The sequence below is a fragment of the Camelus dromedarius genome, chromosome 33, assembly GCF_036321535.1.
Source record: "Camelus dromedarius isolate mCamDro1 chromosome 33, mCamDro1.pat, whole genome shotgun sequence".
Taxonomy (NCBI): domain Eukaryota; kingdom Metazoa; phylum Chordata; class Mammalia; order Artiodactyla; family Camelidae; genus Camelus; species Camelus dromedarius.
In genome coordinates this window covers 19,267,885-19,292,917 of record NC_087468.1, presented here as the reverse complement: position 1 = coordinate 19,292,917, position 25,033 = coordinate 19,267,885, and positions in this window count along the sequence as shown.

Sequence of the window (25,033 nt, the reverse complement as noted above, 5' to 3'; positions counted from 1 at the left end):
CCCCTTTTTCTACTTGAACCCATTTGGTTGAGAGGCCAAAACAAAACTTGGGGAAAATCATAAAATGGGCAAAAGCACAATTTAATTTTATTTCCTTTGCCTACACCTTTTATTTGGCCAAGAATAGTTCCTCAGATGTGCCTGCAAAAGACTCTAACAGAGAATCTTATCTCTTCCTCTTTAGTTTTTTTGTTTGTTTATATGCTTTTGTTTTATCAATTGCCTTTTCCAGATCTGCAAAGTGCCAAGTAATTGGACTCAATTTCTTTTAGATACAGTAAACCTTCTGCAATTTTATTTATTTTCAGTTGTGCTGAGATATAATTGACAGATAACATTGCATAAGCTTAATGAGATAATACACCCTAATGATACAATATATAGTCCATGTGGAAAAAGAGTTTCCCTTTGCATCACTGTGTATGTTTCTATTTTTCTGCAGTTGGCTATTTCCTCTCTTTTACTAACAGCAGCAGGATGTAGACACCATATTTCAACATTCTATTTCGTTAGATAACTTTATCAAAATCTATTGCTCAAGTGTCATTTAGTTTGACTTTGAAATCAAATTAAATTTTGCCAAGGGATGACTAAGAGCCTTTATTTTCCAACATGCATAACCTTTCCTGTCACTGTCACATAATTTGATATTCATTGCTTTGTTGACGTTTTTAAAATCAATAGTTTATAACTGCGCAAAACATGCTCTTGCCATTTCATTAGAACAGTAAGACAGACAAGCATATATTATTGCCCAACATTGCTCTGTATGCATAGAAATAACTATATCATTTACAAAGATAACATATCATGTCCTGTCTGGATAGCAAAGTCCTATAATTTGATATTAGTCTTTTAAGATCATTGTTTCAAAACCCCTTACTTTAGATATGATGATTTTGAAACCTTGAGATATTAATCAATAAATCCTAAACCGTGTAGTAATATTTCCATTACTGGCCTAATATCAGATCTTTATATCCTTGAAGGAAGTATGTGTGTCACATTTTGTTTTCTGCCTTATACTTTCAAATTAATTTCATCCAGGCAGGTGGTTTGAGCTCTGAGAGATGATATCTTCTCTTTAGCCCAATGACAGAAGGAAAACCCAAGAATCAACCCTAAATCCCCAAATAGTATGTAAGAAAAAACACAATGCTGTTTAAAATGAAACAAACTATTTATGTACCAGGAAGTCAGGCCTCTGAGGAGGCTACATTCTTGGCAGGATCAAAAATATTGATCCTTGATTACACAGACCTGCTCAGCAGCCCCGTTGTCCACATCCACTGCCAACACCTGAAACACTTTGTGCTAAGTCAGCTTATGAAACGATTAAATATCACAGAGAAAAATAAATAAAAATTACACTTCTGCAAGGGAGGAAAAGCAAAAAGTACTGTTACCTTTGAGAAGCATTTGAGGTTGCTTTTGAGAGTGAACATTAGCCACAGAACATTGCACTCTGGCATAAAAGAAAGTCTTTGGAATCACATGTTCGATTTATTTTTTTCCTTTGCAATCCACATTGGATTACACCCTGTCACAGTGTTCTCTTGAAAGATCTTTAGAGAATTTGTATAATAGGGCAAAAAAAGGTTTTAATTACTATCTCTCAGATGAGATATTTCTACTCTGTTAAAGCAGATAATTTAGGGTCAAAATACATAATATAGCCTGTTTTAATTCTATTTCTATAAATAGTATTATTCACAGGAAAATCCTTCACAGAATTGTCCATGGATAAAATTCTTTCCCTTTTCCTTAGAGTGAGCTAACCCAGAGGTAAATGACAAAGGGAGAAAGAGGGAGAAAATATACGTTCTAATTTGGGATCTTTTAACATTTCAAACACAGATGTTCCATGTTCTCTCAGTGGAAAAATCACAGTTACAGAACTTCTTCAAAATTACAGTAACTGGTTTGCTTAGAGCTTTAATAACAATCAAGAAGCAAAATGAAAATATACTGTGTAGATGTTTCTTAATATTACTAGTTAAAAATTAGAATGCAAAGCAAAAGAAAGACATAGTTTCATGTTTTGACAAGCAAAAACATAAACAAGTAAGCAGCTAAAGGATGTGTTAATAAATGTTGCAATAAGCATCACCTACCATCAAATTTGCACTCACTGAATGCATTTTCAGTGAGTTAAATAAGGAATGAATTCCCTGAAATACCTGACTGGCTTTTCCGCCCAATGATTTTCAGGCATTAAAGAATTAGAGCTGAAATGGGAGTATTTAGGTCTGCCTGTGTAAGGGTTAGGAAATAGCTTTAGAGAAATCCAGTGCGCTTTTTCAAATACCACCAGCTCATGGTTCACATGTCAATCAACTGGAGTCAGAGATAAAGAGAAAGTTTTAAAGGCTCCATTGAAAGCTGCTGGCAGCCACAAACACAGAACTAAAAAGAGCATTAGGAAGCGTTCTGTTTACAGCAATTAGCTGGACCAAAGCCCCGTCCGCAGTTCTGGTGCTGTGGGCCTTCTTCTTCCTGTCTGTTCTTTAATATTCAAACAGTGTAAAAAATTTAAATACATCCCTCTGCTGTGACTGGTACATACGATGAACTCGGGACCCACAGTTACAAGGATGCATCTTAACGCATCCAGGAGCTTCCTTAACTGCAGTGTGTGAAGGAGGCAGTGGCTTCGCGTAGCTGTTGTACAAGAAATTTTAATAAAAATCCTCAAGTCAGCAACTAAGCAGCCATCCATCTGGCAGCATTTACCAGAGCTGAATTCATTATCTTATTAAGACAAAGGACCCTCATTCAAACCTTTCACCTTAAACAGTCATACGTCTGAGTATAGACTTTTTATTTATTTTTTTTAAGGTGAGTGACAGTGAAAGCGAGGAGGGCAGGCATTCTTTTTGCAGACACATAATTGGCGGAACCCTCCAGGGCTGCCTCTGGGTAACGTGAACCGGTGGGCACTCGTCTCCATGTGTTTTGGTAAGAGAACTAGAAAAATAAGTGTATGCAATCTCTCTTCCAAGTTAAGGTATTCTAATCCTGTGCTCTACCTGCGTTACATCATGGGCTTTTGTGAAGCCTTCAGCCTTTCCACTCAGCTGGGGTTGCAGGATAGGGGCCCTGACCATACGCTTGAGCAGTTGAAGATGAACATGCAAATCATTAAAACATCAAGCGAGCACAGGTATGCAGTCGTTAACAAGCTGTATGCAGACTGAGTTTTCTATACGTCGAGGTACTTACACAAATAATTATTATGGAAAAAGTTCCATTCCTGTAAGGAGCTCATGCAGACCTCTCCGAGCACGGCACAGAGAGAAGTCCACACATTCAGAATAGCATGGGTAAGACGCAATGAAACCATCGCTGCCCTACCTGCGAGCGATCTCCAGAGGCACTTGTTTGCCGTTTTTGCTTGTTTTCAGCGGCTGATGGCGTTGGTGGCTGGCGTGCTCTCCGTCAGCATGACCGAGACAAGACACCTTACGGGGCCTCAGTGCGTCTTCAGCGAAGCACGAGGGATTTTTGGTTACAGCTGCCAGTATTTAGATTGAGTTCTGAAGCAGTAATTCCACGGCTGTTATCAGGTTAAAGAATTTGTTTCATGCGTAAAGGGCGCTGCTTAGCAAGGGCCACGTTTTCAGAGAGCCCGCCGGGCCCCGGGAGCGCGTCTGGGGCCGCGGCCTCCGCCCGGCCAGCGGCCCCCGCAGAGCGCGCGGCGGGCGCGCGGGAGAGCGGCTTCCCGGGGTGGGGGGGCCGCCAAGGAGCCTGGCGCCCGGGGCCCGGCGCCCCCCCGGGCGCCTGCTGCGCGCTCCGCCTCGGCCCCTGCCCCGGGGCACGCGGCCTGCCCGACGCCCCGGGCTGCGGAGAGACAGCGCCCTCCGGGGGCCGCGCGGGTTACAGCCACGGGGCCTGCGCCGGCCGGGAAGGAGGCCTGCGGGCAGGGACGCCCGCTCTCTGCCGGGCCGCCGCTTGACCACATTGCTGAGTTCACTGGCGTGCCTTTGACGCACTGCTTTCGGCTGGGTGGGCTTCTCCTAAGTAACCTGGGCCCATTTCCCCTCGGCTCTCCCGTTGCCTACTGATGGGAAAAACAATTATTCAAGCCAACCGGACACAAAGCTCTCTCCATCCGCGTGTCCATCCTCCCCCACCACGGCTCCAGTGCTGCCTCTCACAACATTCTGGGCGCCTGGTGAATGAGGGACTTTATGAAAATATCCAAGTTCTAGCCTTAAAGTCATCACGAGTGGAGGAGTTGAGAAGAGAACGAAGAAAAATGACCCCACCTGCTCTTTGATTATGGAGGTAGCCTTTGAATAAAATGAGCTAGTACATGTCGACGCCCTGAGAAGCATTCACCAAGCGTTCACTGCGCGCTGGAAATGGTTCTATTCTTACTATTTGACATCTAGAAACTATGGCAACTGGCATGTCACCATTTCCACTACGTGTACGTTAAAATGTACCAAGTAATGGGCTCTGTTTATAAGCCACTTAATTATAACAAAATTGATTCCATTTACTTGGATGCGAATTTGGTAATTCAGGTTGTTGTTGCCTAAATAGAATGACACTAAATTGTGTAAAAAAATAAAAGGCTAGAAAGCATGTGACGACTTACACATGCTTAGAAAGCACGTAACTGCCTTATGACAACATCCGTTTCTTAGGATTTTATCATTTTGGGAAAGGAATACGTTACCTACTGCCCTAGAGGGACTGGAGGCTTGAAGCTGCACCCATCTCTCGGAGAACCTAAGATATAGGAAAATGCCACTTTTTTTTTTCAGAACAGCTGTGGGGAAGGGTCTGAAGGTGGAACCAAGAATCTGGATGAACCCTCCTGAGATGCGCCACCTGTAAGCCACGAGATGGTGACCACATGGATTGTTAACACCTCGACTGTGGTAAGGCTCCTGTGCAGCCAACTGTTCCTGTACAGCACACACGTTTCAGATGTGGACTTTGATGACCTTTGATAGATGTACACAGCCATGAAACACTACCGCAATCGAGACAGCGAGCACCCCCATCACTTCCCACGACGGGCAGTTGCACACCAAGGACGACAGTGCAACAGCCGCCCGCAAGCCTGCTCAGTTCTCCTGTCCACCTTCCAGCTGCGCCCTGCTATTGCTTGCTTTCTGGGGTTTCTTAGCTTGGTGATGCTTCTGTCTGTTCAAGTACAAGCCTCAGGCAAGGGATTGTCCCTGGGGTGGCAGTGAGTGTGCCCGTTTCGGTCCTCCTGCCCTGCCTCCATCTGCAGTTCTGCATTCAGCGCTTGGTCCGGCCCTGTTTCTCCCTCCCTGTTCTTTCTCCCGGTTTCAGGAGGTGCTCACCAGTACCTTCAGCTCCCTTGGTCCATCATTTTCCCACCTGTCCTGATGGTCACGAATTCGTTAAACTCATTTGCACTCTGCTCCTTCCCCGTCTTTTAACACTTTATGCACAGTAAAAGTTTACTATCCTTCAAAGCGGGGAGAGAGATCAAGAGAAAAGCATGACTGTTGTCTTTCCCACTGTTCCCCGCCCCCACCTCCTGTTTATGGAAAAGCTGGCGTGTCCCCGGCCTCCCTGAGGTGCAGAAGGGCAGCCTCCAGCCGCTGGTTAGGGTAAGCCTGCAGGCGCTGAGGGGTGGCAGTGACTCTGACCCCCATCTCAACGACTAGCTGAGATTGTTTCTTCGTTTCCCTTTAAACCTTTCATGGCTGAACAGGCTCTTTAGAGATTTTTTTTTAGGGAGATGAGGGGTGCCGGGGCCACCAGATTGCAGGCATTCTGATTAAAAGCAACTTTGCTCTTTGTTACCAAGGCTGTTGCCCCAGGATCACACCCCTGCCCCCTCCCTCAAACAGAACCCAGGGACTCTTGTCTAAGTCTCAGGAGGTGGCTGCAGGGAAGATGAGAACCAGTTAGAACAGGGTCCAAGATGCTGGAGGATTTGACTTCCAGGGGACTTTCAGCCCCTTTATGTTCTCATTGTAAACTATTAACATGCTGAATGACACACCCTCCAGCGCCATGACAGTTGCCAGTCGCCATGACAACAACCAGAAAAGCCCATACAAGGAATGAAAACCTCTGAGCAAGGACTGATTGGCTCCATCCCACCCGGAGTGAGGGCGCAATGGTGACAGCCTCTCATGAAAGTCCATGTGGCCCGACCTGGGCTGGGGATGTCCCTGCCACCCGTCTCCAGTGCTGACAGCCCCCCACTCCGGGGCCTCCTCGCTGGAACGCCTTCTTCCCTTCTCCCTGCTCGAGCGCCTTCCTTCTCTTTCTCCTTCTGAGCAATAAAGCAGCTGCTCACTTTGTCCCTCTGCCTCTGCTGTGCGAATTCTTTCACAACTCGCAGCAAGAACCCACACTTCTGTGGGCTTCCTAATTTAGGGGTCCTCCCTCTGCTAACACCACCATAGACTGAGCTTTTATTCCATAGGAGATACAGGACAGAAGGATGCAGGCAGAATCTTGGCTATTCCCCTCCCTTACGTGTATGTGTGCCACCATGGACACTTCTTAGGGCTTTTCTGCAGTCTTTTACAAAGCAATGCTACAGTGAATAGCCGTGTGCATTTATGGTATTGGTACATAGATAGGTAGATAGATAAATAGATAATAGATAGATGATAGATGATAGATTAGATAGATAGATAATAGATAAATAATAGATAATAGATAATAGATAGATATTAGATAAATAGATAATAGATAGGTGATAGATAATAGGTAGGTAGATAAATAGATGCACAGATACATAGATACATGATAGATAGATAATAGATAAATAGGTAGATAGGTAATAGATGATAGATAGATAGATAATAGATAATAGATAAATAGATAATAGATAATAGGTTGATAGATAGATAATAGATGATAGGTAGAAAATAGATGATAGGTAAAATGTACTAGTGTAAACTTTAGATGGGTTCTAGAGAGGAACAGACCTTGTCGTATAAATTTGATTTTTTTATTTACATAAGAAAAACTAAAAATAATCACAAAGAAAAAATTTATTTTCTAAAATGTAAATGCTAACTGGAACACGGCTCTGACTCTGTATCAAGGCCCGCACACACACAAACACACATGCGTGTCTGTGTTCACTGGCTATGTCTTTATCACTGAGAATGTATTTATGTGGGAAACAGCCAGGAAGATCACAACGTAGGCAGGTCATGGAGGACCAGTCATTCTTTAGGTTATTTAAAGATGCTATTGGGGCTTCATAATGAAAATTTTCTGGTACTCAGTTTGGAGGTGAATTTTATGAAAGAGAAAAAGAATTTCAGATATAAAGAGCCAGGAAACCGTCCAAATGGAGACTGTGATAATGTTACCATTTAGAATTAGGTAGTAAATGTTAGGTTGCTCAGGAAGTGGTGTTGTTTCAACTGTCTTAAGTGTTTACAAAAAAATGGTGACTGCACACTTAGCAAAACATAATTTCAAGGTGAGTGAAATGTGTAGATGGGAAATAAAAATTAAGAACTAATTCCTTGATGCTGCCTTTATGGGTATTTTTTAAGTTATTTTTTTTATTTTAAAACTTTCAGTGAAAGCTTACATTACTGTCAAACTGATTTTTAAAACATTTAATGGTCATAAAACCTCATAAATTATAGGAATAGAGTAATGGGAAAGTTTGGTGTTGCTTCAATCAGAGCTGCATTAAGAACAATCAAGTTGTCTGTAAAAGCAGGAGAAATTAAATTTAGTGAAATAATTGGGTGTGTAACCATTTTATATTTATTAAGCTCTGCACAAATGTTAGTTGCTAATTGTACCAGCGTATCAGGTTAGGTGGGAAAGAGTTGCAAGGCGCTAGTGTCATTCAGGAGGGAATTAGAGCAATCCAGGTAAACACGAGCCAAATGTGAGACTGAATGGGTTGAACAGCCCTGCAGAATGACAGGGAGATTTGTTTGCTGTATTAGGACCAGATGCTTAAAAGCCATCGGAAGTGACACCCAGCGGTTCATCTAACACTCATTTCTACCCCCGCGTTGCCTTCCCTTCTACCCTCCACACCCCAGGGCCGATTCACTTCCAGCGTGACCGAAGTCTGGTGAGAGGCCCTGTGCCTGGAGTTTAGACACCCCGGACGAGAGCGACGCACTTGCACAGCGCACCTTTGAGCTCCTACTGATAATCCAGGCCCACGGGTGTTCACAAAATAACAACTATATCAAGTGCTGGGCGTAATTCTGAGTACTTCCTAGGTCCTAACTCACTTCCTCCTACAAAACTTTGTGATCAGATGTGCATTTTTCTCCACTGTATGGATAATAGGTGTATGGTATAGAAGATTTATGTAAATTACTCAAGATAATCTAACTATTAATTATGTGAGGGTCAAGCGGGTTGGCCTTTTATGACTGAGCTATTTTTAGCACACTCATTGTATCAGGCATATATTTTTTTCTGACATCTCTCAAACTGACTGAGCTCAGATATTCTCCAAATTCGTTTTTACTTGGACTCATGATTTTCCTGTTTCCTTTCCTCCTTCACGTCTCTTTCCCTTTCAAATCCAACTTTGCATTGTATTCTTAAGTGCTGAATACCGATATTTGGAAGTTTTCTTGAATATCTGAGTTAATAATTTATTTCTCAAAAATGTTGTTTTCCTGTCTCTAACATTTAGACGGCTAAAGAAAGAAACCATGACTGGCGTGTTCTTGAAATAGCAAAGCCATGATTTGCTGGGGGAAGTCTATCATGATCCAAAATTAACTACTGAAATATCCGATGGGAAAGCCTATTGTGAGGTTTGTAAAGATCGCCTCAGGCCAGCCTGACCGACGTCTGTTATCAGAAAAGCCATCATTTCATTTCTCCACTAAATAGCGTGACTTAGAGCAGAAGTCAAGGTGTAGCCCGTTGGCCTTGCTGACTTGAAGTCTGCAGATGGAATAGCCAGCCACACACAATAAACGCGTTCTGCACCAAGATGGGAAGACAATTACATCAGGGTGTTAGCTGTAATCGTTCTGAAAATGTGTCCGTGAATAACCGAACATCAATTTAAAGCAATTTTTAGCAATTTTATATTTAGTTCTCCTTCAGTGCTAATGTTACTCAACCTGGAATGCACTGGCAAGCAGGTGGGAAGAAATATGAAAACGGGAAGGAAAGCTAGTAGATGAGGTATGTAACACTATTTTTTAACAACTGATAAAACTTTGCCTAACAGCCTCTCATTGACGTGTAATATATTTTCTCTTGAAGTCACTATTCTCTCTGATTTTAGTTTTATATCTTTTTAACTTGATGTTAGTTAATAGTTTAATGAGTTATTTCATTGCTAATATCTTTAAAATTGTCATTAAATATGAACACTTTGTGAATCACAAACCATTGGAAAAGAGCTCTCTGAACTCTAATGTGAGCTTCCACGGTGCAGTGCACGGAGGCTCTAAACTAAAGCAGGGACAACTGTCAAGGTTAAAAAACTTTCATTTGGAAAACAAAGACAAAAACAAAAATCTGTGCTGTAAGTGTTTTAAATCTGAGCACAATTTCAATGGATGTGTAGGTAATTTAAGTCTGTTCAAGTGCAGACGTTCTGATGGGATGAGTTTAGTGTCTAACGTTTAAGTGGATGCATGTGAAGAATAGACCAATGTCATCTTTTAAGAAAATATTTACAACCTTGTCACTGACATCTTTTGTAATGATGAAAAAATAAGAAGGGGGGAGAGGGGAGGAGGGGAAGGAGGAGGAGTTTGGTAACCAAAATCAACCCCCCAGATTGAGACATGGATACACATATTTTACTCTTTTCTTTGTGAACATAATTCTGTATTTTACACCCTGAATTTTCCCTTGAATTTAGTTTCCTTTAGCACACAGCTAATAAAATCACCAAGAGCGGAAACCATGTTAAGCGATTTAATGTGCAAATGAAGGGACTCTTTCAAAGGCATGATTTGTCTTCTCCACAAACAGGAATAATTTCCTCATACACTGAATCGTGAAAAAATGTGGAAAAAAAGAATAATAAACATTACTAATTTCTTAAATTCATAGGAAGGGTGGGTAACTTGACTTTCTCTTGGCCAGTACCTGCTCTAACAGTCTCTCTTTATAATTAGTTTATGCCTATCATCAGGTTGTGGAGAGAAATCTGCAATTTTACTGACATTGAAAAATAGTTAATTAGCTAATTTCTTAATTGTAAAATTAACATCTTACTTAACAAAAATGACTCATTTCAAAGTAAAGTAATTAATTAAGACAAAACATTACCCACAGAAAAGCTCAGGGGAATATTTGATACATGGTATTTCACTTCTGCTTTTCCATGCCTCCATATTTACAAATGATTCTTAAGGAAATTTTGATTTGAAACAATCTGTCATCATGAAGGGTCTGTGGACAAGAACCGTGTCATTGGTTTTAGAGGAAAAACCCCAGCATGTTTTTACTCTCTTTTCTCTGTTTAGTCAGTGGATTGTTTCCAGAAGTCTTTCTCTTACAAATATGTATTTGTTTAATTCACAGCTGATGACAATCATGCCAACTCGCTACTTCTACAAAATACATTATAAAATGTGCTCATAGTTGATGACTTGGATTCATCATTTGCAGACCCTTCTCCCTCCCCATTCCTATAAATTCTCAAAAGAGCCTTTTCAGGTTCATCCTTTATCCGCAAGTGCCTTTCCAGCTGGTATCCTTGCTTCTCCACAGAGTCCAACTCAAGCACAAATCACCACTATTTCTGGACTAAATACCACAGTCATTTTTCTAACTGTCCCATCTTCATACACTCTCTTCTAACCTTCCCTCACCTTGCAGCCAAAGCAATCTTTTCAAAATTAGGATTTTGTAATGTCATCCTTCTCTTCCGTTAGCTGCAGTTAAAGACCCGACCGGCATGGAGATCGCACTTGTCAAAAGATCAACTCCCATTTGTTACCATATTGCTTTGAAGCCAAGCCTAAAAAATGCATTCCAGATTGACGGAACTAACTTACAGTAATAAACCAGAGCTGCAAGAGAGTCTGAGCAGGATGAACACTCGGTTGACTCCATGTAGGTGAGATGGACTCATACTTGACATATGAGTCAATTTTTAAAACAGAAGGCAATTATTCAAAATGGCCTCAAATAATGCACGTCTTCTGGAGTTCACAACTTGTTCGCTGCACACCAAGTACACCATTTTCCAAAAATAACCCTCCGAATACCATCACATCGCTCTTGCTGTCTGCCTCCACAAGGAATGCATCGCGTTGGCACTTGCCATCTACCTCTGCTTGGGTTAAATCACACGCCACGGCAGCCACTGACCTCAACACACCCCGAAAGGGGTTCAGGGTGGACATCGGGAAAGAAGCAGTCTGTGTTCTGGGGTGAAGTGGCAAAACAGGTCTTCAGATAGTGAGGAATTTTCAGGAGATCTTGTAAGCCCTAATTATTGCATCTCCTCATACCTAGAAAAGCACTGTAGTCTTTAGCAGGGACGTCTGCTCCTCGTGGCCAGCAGCAGCCTCTGCCTGAGTGTGTGCTTGACGGCACGCACCCCACTCCATGAAAATCATATATGATTCTGAGATCCCCCCGGCCTCTTAGGGGCAGTCCCTCAGAGCTGTCTGAAATTCTCTCTCCCTGGCTATAGTCCTCGCTCTGCCCCAAATAAAACTTAACTCACAACTCTCACGTTGTGTGACTTGATTTCAGTTGGCATAGCATTGCTACCGCTGCTCGTACAAACGTTTATTATCTTACCTCCTTTGGAACATAGAGCAGCTAAAGGTGTCATCAGTTACCACGTCCATCTCAAGGTCCTGAATCACTGGGCATTGTCCACGCCTTTGTAAGTGGACTGTATTCATGTGACATTCTGTAATTTAGGAAGCAAACTGTGATTTTAATTATGACCTACAATGCTTAAATAAAATTGTAGAAACATAAGAGAGAACAATCTTAAAGTATAGAATATATATTTATAATATAATATAGAACCATAGATATATTACTTTTATTTAATACACGCATATACAGTTATGTAAATATATATACATATATTTCCATGTATTATTTTACAAATTGTAGGTTCATGCTATTCCCGGGCTGAACAAGCCTACTGGTGTCATTTTCTCCAACAGTATTTGCTCACTTCCTGTCTCCACATCGCATTTTGGTAATTCTCACAATAGGTCAGACTTTTTCCTCACTATCATATTTTTTATGCTGATCTATGATGAGTGATGTTTTGATTTTACTATTGTGATCCCTGAAGGCTGAGATGATGGTTAGCATTTTGGGGCAATAAAATATTTTAATTAAGTTATGCACATTGTTTTTTGAACACATAATGCTATTTACACATTTAATACTATGCAATATAGTGTAAATATAACTTTGTTTTCAGTGGAGGTACTGGGAATAGAACCCAGGACCTCATATGTGCTGAGCATTCACTCTACCACGGACTTACTACCCTCCCTGCTGTATAACTTTTATATGCACTGGGAAACCAAAAAACTCCTGTGAGTCGCTTTATTGGTTTACTGCAGTATTCACTTTATCATGATGATCTGGAACCGAGCTCATGGTGCACCTGAGGTGTGCTGTACATGTGTTTATTGCTTATGTACTTGGTAGGGAAAGGCAAACCATAAACATAGATTTTTCAGTCTTGCTTATGCAATCACGGGGCCATTACTGGGATTCATCGCTTCTTTATCCTACTCATGTTTCCTTCTCTTTTAGAGAATTATTTCACCGAGATTCTTTACCTAGAGGGGTTAATCAAACCTTCCGTCTTCAAAGATCTGAATACTTGGTGATTCTATACAGAGCTCGAGAACTTCTACTACCAGGGATGGTAATGTTCGGAGGTGTCCCGGGGACCCACTCTCTCATCCATAGTGTTTTGCGTCCTCTTTGTGAGGGAATAAGAATGTTTCCCCTTGACTGTGAGAACCAGACACCCCAGGGAGCAGAGCATCCCGCTTTGGTGTCGGTCCTCTTAGCGGCATGAGGAGGCTGAGGGGACCAGGGGAAGCTTTCACTTCTGATTTAGGAGAAGTGATGCGGGATCTTGCTGGAGTCAGAATCTGCCAACATTCTTTTTTTTTTTTTTGGCTCTATTTACATTAGCATGATTTTAGTTCATCCCTCTTTCTCTAGTTTCTATCTGTTCTCCATTCTGAATAAATGTTTTAAAGAAGAAGAATAGAAACACTTAACATTGATTTGGACGGACGATATGCTAAGTTCTTTTCTAAGCTTCAAATATTAACCCAATTTATCCTCCAAAGATTGTTTAAGATAGGTACTATTACTATCCTAATTTTTGAAATGAGCAAGTGGAGGCATACAAAATTTACCTGTCATAAATCAATGAGGCCTAGTGGCAGGGCTGAGATTGGAATCCAGGCAGAATCATAATGCCGTGCTTTGAGTTGAATCATAAAAACAGCTCTGATTTGAACTGTTCATTGATGCCCGTATCTCTTTCTGGGTAGCATCCAAACACGTTCACATGAATTACAAGGGTGCTGCTGCAGTAACATATCTTGGCATCCTCCTCAAACTGCACTGCAGACATACAGGAATAGTTTTATCTTCATGAAGGTTCCAGAGTCTTCGGGTTTCCGTAGCCACTTCTCTCTTCCTTTATGTCATAACATAACATAACGTGGTCACCAGCCTCAGATCTATGACGTAAGCGATGTTGTGAAAACATCTGGCATTCCTCCTACTGCAGCACTCACCAAGCTTTGCTATAATTGTAATGTTTCTCTCTCCGTAAGACCGAATGGTTTGTCGCTGAAAGTACCGTATATCTCATATTTTAATTTCACAATTTAGTAGAAGCCTCGACACACAGTATATAATCAACAGACGTTAGCCAACTAGATCGATGAAAAAAATAGATGAATGGTTAAGTGGAAGAATTTGTCAAATGTATTTACTAGTATATCATATATAAATACTATATGTTATGTATAAAGTATAATATATAAAATGCTATATATTTAATAGAAATATGATATAAAATATATATAACACACTATATATTATATATAGTATATAGTATACTTTTGCAGATATATTATATATATATATTGCAGATATATATATATATTGCAGAAATAGTGATACATGTAAGCTTGTTGTTTACAGCTGTAAATATATCAGAAGTTCTAAAGGAAGCCAATTCAGGGGTAACATGGTTGAGAAGAAAACCTAGTTTTAAATGCTACTAATATACCTTTTGATGTGTTGTTTTATGAGTATTTTATGAGCTTTGGATGTAGACAGCACTGTGCTAGGTGTCATGAAAAATTGAAGGTATAAATCACAATATTTTTTTTAAGATTTGCCTGGGAAGCCGTGATTCAATGAAAATACAAAATATGAAGTAGCATGAATTGCATCCATTCAGGGTTGTAGAAGAAAAACTTCTGAGAAGTGAAAGACAGACCTGCAGCAAAGGAGACAGGCTTCACAGGAGAAATCTGGGTGGAGATGGGCAGTGGTGATAAGGCACAAGAGTAATGAGGAAGGAGGGGAGAAGACAGACAAATACGGGAAACCTGTAGCTTGTCAAGGCTTATAAATGCTCTGCAGAATATGGAATATTTTTAGACCAAGAACAAACACAGGTACACATGACACAGACTGGACAGAAAAAGGAAGTCCAGTCTGTGTGGTGATGGAGTCATGCAATAGCCACTCAAAAGCATTCTGCTTTTCTCACCTCAAAGAACACTGGAGCATCCTCCAGTAAATGGCACCAATCAAATTATGTCACCTTGCATCATGTGTGTCATTATTAATTAGAAACAGCTGCAGGTCAATTGCAAGCGTCACTAAAATGATGGCTTTCCTTTCCCAGGGCATGATGGCTGCTTGTGACCTTCCTACCACAGATTTGAGTACAAAGGGCTTATTGAGAGAACTCTTCCAAGTACGTAAGATGCCGTTACATTAAGAGAGATAACTGAGTGTTACGTGCCCATAAGTAGATACATTGCATAAGGCTTCATGAAACTCAGGTCAGTTTTCATTGCATGATGAAATCCTTTGCCATTCCTAATTCAGGAATGTCCTGAGTAGATCTGCACTGGAGTCCCAGCTTGATGGCTGCCTTGTTTTTCTTCTGCTAAATTCCCTAGTCTTTCTTTGCATGGCCTTGCAAAATGGAAACATAATGAATTGTCTGCAGGTTTTTAGTGAGAGTGATCCATTTTTACAACATTTGCAAGCATTGATCAGCTAATTATTTTTATGCTTTTTCTTCTTCAGAATCTCCTTTCTAAAATTATTTAGTCTAAATATACATAAGTGGAAGGAGCTGAGGCATTTGCTTAAGTGAAGTTATTATCTTTTTTTCCTTTACTGAATAGTAGAAGTTTCTTAGGGGTCTTTCTTTAATCACTTTCATTGTTAAATTAAAGAGATGTTTAATTATGGAACTAAAACTAAAAATATTTTCGTTCATTTTGTCTACTGCTATAAGTTTTTCCAGGTAAATTTTTGCCCTTCTTGGGAAAAAATACGTTGTCATATTTTATCATCATTCTCGGTAGTATCTGCTGGAGAGGATAATTTCAAATCAGATTGTTAGCTTTTGCATGTGTCTCAAAATCATGATTTGAATCAAAACAGTAGATGAAATAAAACACAAAACACTTCATATTTTTATATAGTACCTAGTCATGATCCCACTTGCTACCCCAAACACATATGCCCCCCAAAATAAATTACTTAAGTTTTTTAGTCTTACTTTTCTATAAAGAAGATTTCCACAGCTGGATTCACAATGCAAAATACAAATTAAACACACTTAGTGACTTTTAATTCAAGATGGAGAGCTAAACTCAAGCCTCAATTCCTTTTGATGGCCGCATTTGATTTTCTGTAAAAGACTAGGAAGGGAAGCCACTCAGGGAAGCAGGAAGCAGTGGATGTGAGCAAGAATGGACCAGAGCTTTCAGTGCATTTCTAGGAAACAACAGGCAGATAAAAGACCATTATCAAATGACGCCAAATGGAGACAGCTTCAGGCAACAGTTCAGATGGAAATCTCTCCATAACATGGGAGAAAACCGAGAAACAAATTATGAACTTTAGCTGGAGGCAGAAAACAAGTTATAGAGATGGGTGGGAAAATTCAGTGTTATTATCATCAGCGTATCCTTATGTTTAGTTTATAAAGGTAAACGTATTTCATTCATTACATCAAATCTGATCACATTTGGAGTTTGATTATATAATTAGGCAAAGCTAACTAAAAATTTTGACTGAAAAGAGTAATAATGGTGAATTTGCACTGGCCAGTATCAAACCACTAAAAAGTTATAATATTTAAATCAGTTGGATATTGTCTTGGAAATGGTGAGGTCAATCACTGAACCCATATGAAGCAGGAGTCTCAAATAAGTAATGGACTGTAATAAACGCTAAATATGTTATTTCATTTTATTGGCAGATTGAACCACAAAACTCTAAACACATCTAAATATGTCCAAATACGCTTACACTTTATGTAATTTCTGTAGACATTCTGACTTCATTTTGTTGACGTGATCTGCCTTTTTCTGGAAGGGGTTTATTTAATACGTCATTGAGATTATCCATTGTGCTTTTGTATCAAATAGTTTCATCATTATTAACTAAAGTTATCAGTTTAGGGTAGGCACATAGAGGTTTTTGTTGTTAATCCTGTTGCATTCTTTCTTTAATCTTATCAAAATACCATTGTAATTTTAGTTTAATACAATTATGTAAAATGTTATTTTATATATTAGTATTGTAAATCTTGCTTTTGTTGGTGTCGAGATTTGCCTAGAGTATCCTGTTCATTGCTTTTATTAAAATCCCCTTGACCACTTTTCTTTCTCCTGTTTGTATATTTGGGGAGAAAACGTTTATCCATTCAACATTATGATTCTTCCATTTTTGGAATTCTTACTTGAGAGTTGCTTTAAATTTCTCAACTGAATCATCTGCAATTATTTGGACCTAATTATATGTTTTTGTACTTGGCTTGGCTTCTCATGTTTCTTATATCCATGTCTTTTCTTTTCTTAGATTTATTTAAGTCATTTTTTTTTTCAGGAAGTATATATGGTATATGTGCTATTTGCCAAGAACATATTTTGCTTAATTCTTGATCAAAATTTGCTCAACTGTGGGATGCTAAGTTAAAATATTTATTCTTAAATTTGAAGGTAGGGTTCCATTATTTTCAGCATCCTGTATTTTAGAAAAATGTTCTGAGAAGAGCCATAACCTAATTACTCTGTAAATCCATTATTCTTTCTCCGCAAGTTGTAGGGCATTCAGTACCTCCATTTATCTTGAGAGTTCAGTGTGTCTGCTGCACATATTATTGGTTTTCTCGCATTAATGATAATAACCTTGAACGACACCTTGGTCTCTTTCCATGGTTTTTTCATAAGTTTTGGTATATTATCTTCACTTATGCTTTTGTATTTGTGCATGTGTGGTATCTCTTACATCTTCCTTCTTATATCTTATATACCTTAGAAACTAATAAATGGAAGTCAATGTTGGAAACATTGGATGAGTTTTTGACCTCAAATTTTCTTTCTTAATTTGTATCTTTTTGTTGTACTGGAGTGTTTTGCTGGGAGAGCGCCTCAGCTTTTCCATATGAGTGATACGGTACTTATTTTTGCTGTTACATTTGTCAACCGCTCTCCTAACCACTACTACTAATTACCTAATGAGGTTAATGTTTCGAAGACAGGTCTCCTTTCTTTCCTTCTCTTTCCATCTCTCTCTCTCTCTGTCTCTCTCACTGCTGTTTCTTTTGTTTCAAATATACAGAATCTCCTGTTTTTTTCTAAGGATAGTAATTCAAAACTGATTACTTTATTTAAAAAAATATTTTCTCTTTCTTGCTTTTTGGTTTGACGATACTTCGTTCCTCCTTCACTAGCGGCCCCAATGTTGCTGGTTGTTTCATAGATACACGTTTACACACATGCATGTAACTGGGCTAAGGTTTTTGGGAGTGAAATGAAAGTCACGGATGGCTGATGCTAATCATGGAAGCCCTGGATGTCACAGTGAGTAAGGATGCGAGTTTAAGGTGTTCTAAATCTGCAAGGAGAGGAAAGCACGCCTTCTTTTTAAAAAAGACTTAGTATCAGTTTCTTAAAACCTTTGTGTTCCTATCACAAAATCAGACACCCAGGTGCACAAATCGAATTGTACATCTCGAGGAGCTACTGCGACACGAATATCTATGTAGGTTAACAAAGAGAATGCTTTCTGGTCAGTACCCCAGAAATGCCCCTTCATGCCTCCCTCTGAAACTCACTCCACTCTATCCAAGCCAAAGTCATTACTCTTTTGACATGACATTCATTTATATTTATGAATATAGTAATTCATATGTATAAATACATAATGTAATTAATTATAAAACCCATATATATGAGTGCATAATTAACGTTGTATATAACTAATTTGTATGCAAATATATACATGTTTGATTTATCAATACATTAATGTAAAAATAATTATATATGTTATTGATGGCCCTGAGACTAGCAGCGTTCAAGATCAGGAGTCCAAGAAGGGAACTGGTGTATCTGGGGCTGCTGTGGCAAATTTGGAACTTGGCAAACACCCAGTGGGGGCCCGGGGATCACGCGCCAGCAGCTGGTGTCGCTGCCCCGGCCTCTTCAGCCCCCGTGCTGCCTGCGCGTGCGCCGTGCACTCCTCCCGTCTGGCTTCCAGCGGCCCCTGCGGAGCGCAGGCCCGGGGACGCTCCACGCCTCTGGTCCGTGGGCAGGAGGGCTGAGGAGCCCCCCAGCACGCGGGCTGTCAGCTTCCTCATCTCCTCATGAGTCTGGGAGGAGAGACTGTTGGAACGCAGGCATTTCTCGTCCCAAATTAAGAGAAAAAAATGAAACACTATCATTCTGATTTGTTCTTTGAAATTAATATAAATGAAATCATATAGTGCACATTATTGTATATCTGCATTCGTTGATTCAATATTATATTTCTGAGATCCATCTATGTTGCTTCATTTGGTTTATTTGTGTTACTGCATAACTATCCATTTTATGAAAATTCCGTAGTGTTCTTACTCATTAATTCTATGGTTCGCGGGCATTTGGGTCATTTTCAGTTTAGGGCGCTAATGAATTATACTGCTGAAAACATTACTGCGTATGTCCCCAGAGCACGTTACGTCCACGCATGAAGCTGGAAATCACCTGCAGGCACTGACATGTTTACCCCTCATCGATGAGGCCAGCAGTAGAAGCTTCTCGTAGTTTATTCTCCTTATAAGAAGAGAATTTTTTTTCTAGATTTTAACTGAGTTAAAAAGTCACAAGCTGTGTGAGTAGGAGGCAATTTTCCCAAACTGCACGATTAATTACCCTCCTGGCTGCCCGAGTGCCTCCCTTACTTTCTGCGTCTTCTGAAGCAGAGAAGTTGAACCGAGCTACTCTGTTGGAAAACCTCACTGTGATGTGAATGCTGTAATGAGACTGCAGTTTTTTATGTCTTTTTCTTTTATATCTTTTTCTTTCATATCAAGAAATTTCTTAAATGTCTTTATTCTTCAATAACATTCTTCCAAGTGTTGCAATGATGCTATGGGTTTATTTCGGTTCCAGTAATCACTTATTAAGCAATGGAAGAGGTAAATAAATTGACTCTTATGGTCATTTTGAAGCAGAATGAAGGGATTTAAGGAGTGAAGTGAAGACATAAGGGTAGGATGGTAAAAATAGTGCCAGCAAAAACAAATAGTAATAGAAATTTTCTTGAATTGCTACATAATCTATATGATTGCATCCAAAGGGCTCATTGATTTGAGATAAAAATTGATGATCTCATATACTGACCTAGAAATATCCAAAATGAGACACATGTTTGAATGGCTTAGCGTCTGCTTTACCCTCCTCCCAGTGTCTGTAATGAAGAGACAAGCCAGCTAAAAGCGCAATTTTCCAGACAATCTTACAGCTAGGATTTGGGATATGATTTTAAGGGAGAGGCTTTGCCTCTTCTGCTTCCATTGTTTCTCTTTTCCAACATAGTTGAGGAAGCATTGGGTTTTCCTGGGTGTCAAAAGTAATGCAAAAACATCCTCCCGGGAGGATGCTGGCTCAGCCACTTAGGAGAGTAACAGACTCCCAATGTTTGGATCTAAATATAATCGTGTGTTCTGGGGCCAGTGTTTCCAGAGGCAGCTTCTTTAATTTCTCATCTTTGTGACTGCACACAGGTCATATCATTTTTGTTAGGCCAGATTGGTAATGCTACTATGAAAATCATTCCTAAAGTTTAGATTTACAGAGTATTTATTTAACTCTTCTAACAATTGTATAAAAACTAATGTTCTGCATTCAGCCAGGTCCTGCTTTACCACACTAGGATTGTTTCTGCTTTTTTGAACCAAATCCTGATTTAAAAATTACTTGATACAAGAAATGGTTGCAGACAGCAAGACCTCAAGAGTGGAAGCCAATGACTAGCTGTCTCATCTGATAGGGTTTGTAGGCAGCGAGGATTTGTTCCAGTAAGAAAGTAACGTTACTATAAAATTAGGAAGAATGCAAAGATTCAGGAATACAGCAAAGTTGAAGTGGATTTACTTGATGTGATTTGTTCTCTTGACCTCGTTTGCCATGGCGTGTAAAGAAAAAAAAGAATGACCTAGAATAAAGTGCCTGTTGAAAGTAAAACAATGAGAACGAGGTAGACATGGATGGACAAGTGAATTAGATATGTTGATCTATGCGGTAAAGCTTAACTAAATGAAACTACAATAATATAACTTGGGTCTACGTATGGTTACAGGACCAATGAACTTTCATAACTTCCTTAAAACAGCCTCTTTTGTCATTTGTTTTAGGATGAAGGGGTCCAAATACAGAGGAAGTTAGAGCCTGTTGGTTGTCGACTTACAATGAATGCACAGCCATCTCAGATACTCCCTGTGAAGGTCACGCTGTTAGTCGGGGAGGACTGACAACCTAGAAGCTGGACGAGTGATGCTTAGTACTATTTTAGGAATTTAAGTCCTTGAATCCAAAATTCTAAGAGTATTTTTGTCTAGGTAGTAGTTCCTCTTCCATTATACGATGACGTTTACTCTTCCTTTTTTAGAGAGAATCATAAAATCTGAGGAAGGAGACGTCTGTTTCCTCCTACGTCCCCTTGTCTTACCTTCAGACATAAAAGCAAACAGAACAGGGGGGAGGGTAAAGCTCAGTGGTGGAGTGCATGCCCGGTTCAATCTCCAGCACCTCCATCAAACAAATAAACAAACAAATAAATAAATGAAACTTAATTACCTCCCCCCACAAAAAATAAAACAAATTAAAATAAAAAATAAAAACAAAATGACTCATTAATTAAATACAATGTTTAACCAAAGAAAATAATTCCCACAAACTAAAGGGCTGTATTGTTTTGATGAATTTTATCAGGTGCATTCAAAGGAATAAAGATGTGAAATGAGTTTCAAACATGCACGAGCAGAGCTAAGGAAACAAAATTTTGAATCAGGACAAGTTTGCCCACGACATGTTTATCAGATATATATTGCATTTTTTTGTGCCAGCTCAACCTGCTAGAGATGATTCTCTTGGCTTGCTCAGTTGCAAAACTACAGCCTAGATTTAACAGTGGCCATCATTAAAAGAAGTTGAGAGGCCAGGAATTACAGTCTAATGTTAGGGAAGAAATCCAAAAACCTTAAGGGGGATGAAGAATTTGGCTTGGTTTATCCTTTGGACCCATGAACCCAGTTTCTGCTAAGCCCTCTGAAAGAGTGTGAAGGGGAATTTATTCATAAAACTTTGTCAACTGGGGATGAAATGGAAGTTTATTAAACTGAAATAGTCTCCCTCATTTCTTCAGGGAGGATGAGATCCCAGAGTTACAGACATTGAGAACCAGGACTTTACCAGTACTCACACAAGACAGCAGGTCCTTTGGGTCAGGCTGATTTGATCCAGTTGGTTGTTAGTGGATTTTTGTGTCTTTAGGGTAGAGAATATATGAAAAAAATCTTAAGGTCTAATTTCAACATTATAATTGGAAACAACAGCAACTGTAACAACAAGAACAAACCAAGCCTGGCAGTAAGGTCTTAATGTGACTGAGGAAGTGATACAGTCATGATTTTTCATTCAGCTCCCAGCATGCTTCTGTTCGTAGGTTAGACACACTCAAACAGAGAAGGGCATTGACAGTAATAAGGAAGGGTTCTGCAGCACCCCGCATGTATTTACTACACATCTTCTTCTCTGCATGTTTCAAGGTGACTGGGATTGTTTACAGGGTAACTGGGCTCTAGGGGACAATAAAATTCCCAGGTCTTTTGAGAATGGCTGGACGCCAGCTCTCTGTTATTACCATACTTGGGAGACTCAGAACAGCTCTGTAGTCCATCAGTTAAAGTGGATAGTTATGTGTATTGAATAATACATGGAGTTTTAGTTTGTAATCCAAGTAAGCTCACAGCCAGGCTGTCATCATTTTCACCAGAACTAAGTACTCAGTCATCATGCAAACAAAAACTACTCCATTTTCCACACCAGAATAGTTTTGAAAATCTGGTAAATATATTTGCTGCATATTCTCTCATGAGGCATAGTCAAAATGATTTAGAGGGTCCTAGGGTAAATAAAAATCCAACATTTCCCCCTTCTTAAAATTTTGGATTTTTTTTTTCATTATATATAGGATTTTCTGGCACCTCAACTTCATTAAATGTTGGCCACCTGACCATCTGGGAGAATGCTCAGAGTGGCTTATTGTCTTCTAAAGTAAGAGCTGTTTATGGTAGGTAGTGTCATCTTGAGCACTAGAAACTGACCTTCTCGTATAGTTAATTTAAAGCAATCCCCCAGCCCATAGGGAATTGTAGCAATTAATGAAAAATCTTAAAAGATGAAAGTGTGATGATTCCTACCACATCTCTATTTAATTCTGCTGTTTGAATTTGCAAAAGATTAACACTTTTTGGAGAATGATTTTGGATCATTGAAATCTTACTTATGTGAAGATTCCAGTTGCCTTATAAAGGTACAACTGAATCATCAGTTCAGAGAAAACACTTTGAAAATATATGGCACCAAACCCAGATATCAGTGTATTTATTCACTCAGCGATCATTAGAGAATTCTCCAGCTCCAAATGAAAACGTGACCCCATATACCATGATTTCCAATGACTGAAATGAGATTTTGTGTTTTCCATCTCCACAACTACAGGCTCTACAAGACTGATGGTCCTGATCTTAAAAGAGTTAAATGGAGAAAGACTGAGTATTTACAGTTATGATTGGGAAGAGGGCAAAGATATGTCATGTTTCGATTTCATGTTGTTGTTTGTTTGTTTGTTTGTTTGTTTACACAGACCTCACAGGTACATTTATTCATGCATGAAGGCAGCAGCATGTCTACAAGTCAACACGACGTCCCACATTCCCAACCAACATGGCCAGACTGACTTTCCATCCACAAAAGGCTGGTTAATGGTAATCACAAGCAGGGGCAGGATTTCCATTCAATATAGTACTGAACATTCTGGACAGTACAAAAAGACAAAAAGTCATACTAAAATATAGAGATTATCAAGAAAGTAGTAAAACTATATTTATTCACAAATTGCATTCTCATCTGTGTAGAAACTTCTCAGATATGTACCAAAAAATTGACTAGAACTAATTGGTTTAGAGTGTTTGTAGATTATAAGATCTTTGAAAAGTGTCCTTTGCATTTACATAATGATAAAAGGGTCAATTAACCAGGAAGACATAAAAATTATAAACATATATGCACCTGACATCTAAGCATTAAATATATGAAGCAAATATTGACAAAGCTAAAGGGAAAACAGAAAACATCAAAATACAAGTAAGAGATTACAATACTTCATTTTCAATAATGGGCAGAATACCCAGACACAGATCAATAAGAAAATAGAGGACTTGAACAGCTCTATATACTTGATAGATATACATAAAACATTCCACACAGTAGAAGCAGAATACACATTATTTTCAAGCAAGTATAAAACATTCTCCAGCATAGATTACATGTTAAGTAATAAAATAAGTCTAAACAAATTTTAAAAGAGTGAAATAATACCGAGTGTTTTTCTCAACACACTAGAATAAAGCTGGAGAGCAACAGCATCAGGAAAACAAGTATATAGCAAATAGCAGGTGTTAATGAGGATGTGGGGAAGCTAGAATCCTTCTACACTGTTGGTGGGCATGCAAAATGAAGCAATCACTATGTAAGTCATTACAGAGTTTCTTCAAAAGATTAAGGATTAAATTAAAAGAACAGAAATCAAGATCTTGAAGAGATATTTGCATTTCCACGTTAATGGAAGTATTATTCACAATAGCCAAGAGATAGAAATTGCATAACTGTTCATCAATATATAAATGAGTAAAGAAAATATGGTATATACATATAATGGAATAGTATTTAGTCATGAAAAAGAAAGAAATTTTGTCATATGATACAACATCATTGTGCCTCGAGAACATTATACTACATTCCCCAAGTTTGGGGAATATGCTCACAACTCTTACAAGCATAACAATAGTTTAATATTTTTCTAGAAGTTTTAGAAGTTTTAATTAGACAAGAAGACAAAAATAAGTATCATGATTATTGAAAAAAGAGAAACAAATATTTCTGCTTATTGGTGATATGATCATTCTTTAGAAAATAACCCATAGAATCAAATTTAAGTAAATAGGATTAATGTGATGCATAATAAAATAGTAGCTTCATGGTAAAGAATTATTTTTGAGAAGCAAAAATAGTATTTCATAGGTGATCATTTATTAGAATCTAACAAATTTCTTAATTGAACAACATTTCTACCAAAATAACAACATATATTTTGATTGAATAACTCAAAATATTGAAAAATATCCAATTAAATAGATTAGTTGACAAATGGCTTTGATGCAATTTCTAATTCTCTAATTACTTAGGAAAAGATTAAAGTTAGATTCTTTTCCAAATTTACTGAAAACAAATTTAGAATAAATACATAT